Here is a 5602-nt window from a genome sequence, read left to right as displayed (position 1 = left end):
ACAGGAGGGAAGAGAGTCCTGCTTATGGCAGAAAAGGCACTGGGAAGGAAATCTACTCCTTATAAATGCTTTCAACCAACTGGCAGTAGGAAGGATACAGGGAATAATGAGAAGTAGTTTTAGAAGTGGTAGAAAATCACTTCACATCAATGGAGAAAGTGGCATCACAAGTTGTTTTTTGTTTTTGTTTGTTTTTAAATTCAGATTCTGTGGAAACTGTCAAAAATTGCCAATGCTGACTATTTTTCAAGTCGTCCCAGCAGGGTATTGGGAAAAGTTTTCAATTAGCAATAATCGCACCTTGGATAAACCTCATTGGCTCTGATACTGCCACTGCGCAAAGCTACAAGTTTTTAAAGAAGGCAGTGGAATGGTTGGAATATTTAAATACTAGATGATTTTTGAACAGTTACTAGAGTTGACTATAAAATGTGTTGCTGAAACAGGGAAGCCAAACTAGATATTTTATAGGGAGATATAGAGAACCTAGACTAATGATTATGTACCCCAAGAGGGAACAATTTTTTATCTAAAAGTAGATAATCAACATCATCATCTTCACCATAATTTTAACATAGATAGTTGTTTCACCATTGCCCTGCTGTTCTGAGTCAAGTTCCTTCCAAAACGACAGGGTAATTGAGAAGCAAAAAAAGCACTGTTTGTAATGGTGTGTGCAGGATGAAGAGGAATCAAGAAAGGATGGTAGGGCTTCCCTGGTGGCGCAGTGGTTAGGGGTCTGCCTGCCAATGCAGGGGACATGGGTTCGTGCCCTGGTCTGGGAGGATCCCGCGTGCCGCGGAGCAACTGGGCCCGTGAACCACAATTACTGAGCCTGCACGTCTGGAGCCTGTGCTCCGCAACAAGAGAGGCCCGCGCACCGCGATGAAGAGTGGCCCCACTTGCCGCAGCTGGAGGGGGCCCTCGTGCAGAGGCGAAGACCCAACACAGCCATAAATAAATAAATAAAATAAATTTAAAAAAAAAAAAAAAAAAAGAAAGGATGGTAAAGCTTCTCAGGGCTAGTAAGAACCTGGAGCGGTTGCCACCATTGGGCCCGAAAGGCCCAGGGGAAAGAGCAATTGTTAGAATGCAAAGAAAGTAGCTCAAGTTGGAGGAAAGGGACCCGGGATAGGAGCCTTGGCCTTCAGAAAAGGATGCAACGACCAGCAGGGAGGGAACAAGTGGAATAAATACTTCAAACTTATTCTCCTCATGCTCTCTCTTCTCTTGTCAGTGGCCCCCATTGGCTGAATCTAATTCAAAACCATGTTATGCAAAATAATGACCCTCCAAGATGTTCATGTTCCAATCCTTGGAACCTGGGAATATGTTACTTAAATGGCAAGAGATTTTACAGATGTGATAAAGAATATTGAGATGGGGAAATCCTGGGTGGGCTCAATGTCACTGTAAAGGTCTTTTTTTTTTTTTTTTTTTAAATATTTATTTATTTATTTTTGGCTGTGTTGGATCTTCGTCTCTGTGCGAGGGCTTTCTCCAGTTGTGGCAAGCGGGGGCCACTCTTCATCACGGTGCGTGGGCCTCTCACTATCGCAGCCTCTCCTATTGCGGAGCACAGGCTCCAGACGCGCAGGCTCAGTAGCTGTGGCTCACGGGCCCAGTTGCTCCGCGGCATGTGGGATCTTCCCAGACCAGGGCTCGAACCCATGTTCCCTGCATTGGCAGGCAGATTCTCAACCACTGCGCCACCAGGGAAGCCCCAAAATGAGCCTATCTTATGTCTCAGGGTCTATCTCTTACCCACAAGTGTCTTTACTTTTACAAAAGAGATCCTGACAGGGTTAAGTCTCAGTTTTGTTACAACTCTATAACCATTACATTTAGCCCCTGTGCTTGATGTTTAGTTATATTGGCTCTGCAAACTCAAAGCTGCTGTGGAGGTTTTTTAATCTTTTACTCAGTTTCTGAATCAATTTGTCCTTTACCCTTCGTAGGGCCACCAGAAATCTCCCAAATCTTTATAATTTCTATTGTCCCCACAACAACTGCATGCCATAGTGACTTGATCTCTCAGTGCCTTCAACCCGCACATTAACCTATGCTACGACTGATATTTGAGTAATCATGATGCCACTATATTCTGTGGCTTATTAGTGTTCACTCTCCTCCAGCAAGGGGGTTAGCCATTGCTTCTCAAATATGTTAGCAGCCTAATCCTAGAGTCCCTTTTTGAAGGAATGTTTCCTGGGAACACTTCTGGTACCAGTTACTGTATCAGTCAAGATCCACTAGGAAACACTGCACATTTAAATAGAGACACTGAAAAGAGTTTACGAAAAATATAGGTCATTTGATTTTCAACAAGGGTGTAAGACAATTCAATGGGGGAAAGAACAGTGTTTTCTTTTTTTTTTTTAATATCAATACATAATATTTATTGAACACTTGGCATGTGCCAGGTGTTGTTCTAAGAGCTAAATTTTCATAAGCTCATGTGCTCCTTACCGTGTGAGGATGATACTGTTTTCATCCACATTTTTATAAACTTATGGAAATTTATCATTGACAGTTGGGGAGTTTTCCATGTCAAGCAAGCACTATTGGAAAACTGGCTGCCTCCTTTTCCAAAACGATTTGATTTTGTTACAATTTTATTGTTGTTTTTGAGGAGGGCAAATAGACTTATCATGATTAAGAATAGTGTTTTCAACAAATGGTGCTGGGACAATTGAATCTACATGCAAAGTAATGATGTTAGGACCCTACTTCATCCTTCTTCCCCCCAACACTTCATATCCCTCATACAAAAATTGACTCAAAATGGATCAAAGACCTAAATGTAAGAGCTAAACTCTTTGAAGTAAACTTAAGTATAAATCTTTGGGTTAGGCAATGTCATTTCTTAGATATGACATTGAAAGCACGAGCAACCAAAGAAATTCTGTCTTCATCAAAATTAAAAAGTTTGTGCTTCAAAGGACATGATCAAGAAAGTAAAAAGACAACCTACAGAATGTGAGAAAATACTTGCAAATCATATCCAGGGACTAATATCCAGAATATATTTTAAAAAATCTTAAAACTCAACAATAGAAAGATAAATAGCTCACTTAAAAATGGACAAAAGATCCGAATAGATATTTCTCCAGAGAAGATATATAAATGGCCAATATGCACATGAACAGATGATTAATATCATTAACCATCAAGGGAATGCAAATCAAAACCACAATGAGATACCACTTCATGCTTCCTATGATGGATGGCCATAATCAAAAAGACAGACAGGGGCTTCCCTGGTGGCGTAGTGGTTGAGAATCTGCCTGCCAATGCAGGGGACACGGGTTTGAGCCCTGGTCTGGGAAGATCCCACATGCCGCGGAGCAACTGGGCCCGTGAGCCACAACTACTGAGCCTGAGCGTCTGGAGCCTCTGCTCCGCAACAAGAGAGGCCGCGATAGTGAGAGGCCCGCGCACCGCGATGAAGAGGCCCCCACTCGCCGCAACTGGAGAAAGCCCTCGCACAGAAACGAAGACCCAACACAGCCAAAAATAAAAATAATAAATAAATAATAATAATTAAAAAAAAAAAAAAAGACAGACAGCAAGTGTGGTGAAGATGTGGACAAATTGGAACTCTGACATGTTGCTGTTGAGAATATGAAATGGGGCATCTGCTTTGGATAACAGCCTGGCAGTTCCTTGTTGGGGAGGGCGAAATTTCCCCCTCTACCCTTCTTGAGTTCTTGCGGCTGGACAAATAATAAAATTGACACAAGACAGATTAACAGGAGAAAAACCAATTTAATTTCACGTACACAGGAGATCATACTCAGAGAGTGACCAAAAGCAGGCAACTTTTATATCTTTTCATATAAGGAAACAGTACCTTTGTGAGAATTTGAAAGGACAAAAAAAAACTTAGGTTTGGGTGTTTAATTAGTAAGGAATTTAAGCAGAGTTTGGGCTTGGGTGGTAGGTGAGTAAAGAAGTAACAAGGTTTGTCTATATATGCTTCTCTGCCTGAATTCCTTGTCTTTGATGGTAAGGATATCTTTCTACCTCCCAGTGAAGGGAGGGCACCTATCACATTGGCGATTTATTTCCTGCTTTCAAGGAGTCAGAGAAAAGAGCCAAAGTGTCCCTCTTACATCAACTGTTTCTGTAACTGTTTAAGTAACTTTAATTCAAAATAATCAGTATGTCGTTGAGATATATTTTGGGGTGGCCCACCCTGGTTCCAACATCCTCAAAAGGTTAAACATAGTTACCATACGACCCAGCAATTCCATTCCTAGATATATACCCAAAGGAAATGAGAACATATCCACACAAAAACTTGTACACAAATGGTCATAGAAGCCTTATTCATGAAAGACAAAAAGGGGAAAGAATCCAACATGTGCTCATTGGCAAAGTCCTACCTCCTGCTGTTCTCAAGGTGGTGAGGTTTTCTTTGCACTTCCAGGCATCCACCTAAGGCATCCAGGTTCCTCACCATCAAATTAGGGCGACTGTAAATGCCTACAGCTGTTGAACAGTGGATCACCCTCAGATCCTGTGTTTGTTTGGGGTGGTGGGGGCATTTCCTCTATCCTTTCTGGTCTTTGTTATGGAAGGTACTTTTCTCCATCCTTCTTCCTGCCAGAACTCCATTTCCTCTCACTTTCCCCTGCAATCAAGCCGTCCCTCTGTCTCCTTCTCTGTATTACCATCCGTAATTATATCTAGTTTGTATGAACTAAGAACTGGCTTTAAAAAAAGAATTTAAAAAATGGCTTTGTAAGTATGCATCTTAATCCTTTCAATTCCTAATTAAGTTAGCAATTTTTGGACTCCATTTTCCTGTGACATTGTGGTCTGAAAAAGGGGTAGAGTAGCTCTTAAGTTATCATTATGAGAGCAGGGTGGGATGATGATACACATTGAAAATAAATTAATAGCGTGAGACCTAAACATGCCACATCCTCACAACAGAAACACCTTTCCAAGACCCTTATAGTCATCACTTTTTAGGGTCTAGGTATGTTGGAGAAGCAGGAGATTCTTCTGACTTATGGAATCTTCAAATTAGTAAATATTTATTTATTTATTTATTTAAACTGATATGTGAAAGGCTTTAGCTTTTTTTTTTAATTAATTAATTTTTATTTTTGGCTGCATTGGGTCTTTGTTGCTGCACGCGGGCTTTCTCTAGTTGTGGCGAGCGGGCCTACTCTTCATTGCAGTGCACGGGCTTCTCATTGCGGTGGCTTCTCTTGTTGCGGAGCACAGGCTCTAGGCACGCGGGCTTCAGTAGTTGTGGCATGTGGGCTCAGTAGTTTTGGCTCGCAGGCTCTAGAGCGCAGGCTCAGTAGTTGTGGCCCATGGGCTCTGTTGCTCCGCGGCATGTGGGATCTTCCCAGACCAGGGCTCGAACCTGTGTTCCCTGCATTGGCAGGCGGATTCTTAACCACTGTGCCACCAGGGAAGCCCAGTAAATATTTATTGAGGATCCTTAGCATGTACCAGCTAGGTACCAGGGAAACACAAAACACACATGGTCTCTGCTTTTGAGGAGCTTATTTTTATTAACTTCACAGGACCAGTTAGAATCATGGGATCAGTGTGGATACTACCTCTATCCTTTTGTGGAGAA

General features: G+C 41.9%; 1 non-coding gene across 1 annotated transcript; it reads right to left on the bottom strand.

Moving 5' to 3' along the window:
• Nucleotides 1-204: 204 nt before the first annotated feature.
• Nucleotides 205-345, bottom strand: LOC132373840 (U4 spliceosomal RNA). Its single transcript, XR_009505500.1, has one exon. It is a non-coding gene; the product is annotated as a U4 spliceosomal RNA (small nuclear RNA).
• Nucleotides 346-5602: the final 5257 nt, after the last annotated feature.

This window comes from Balaenoptera ricei, chromosome 10, assembly GCF_028023285.1.
Source record: "Balaenoptera ricei isolate mBalRic1 chromosome 10, mBalRic1.hap2, whole genome shotgun sequence".
Lineage (NCBI taxonomy): Eukaryota > Metazoa > Chordata > Mammalia > Artiodactyla > Balaenopteridae > Balaenoptera > Balaenoptera ricei.
This window is presented reverse-complemented; position numbering and strand designations above follow the sequence as displayed.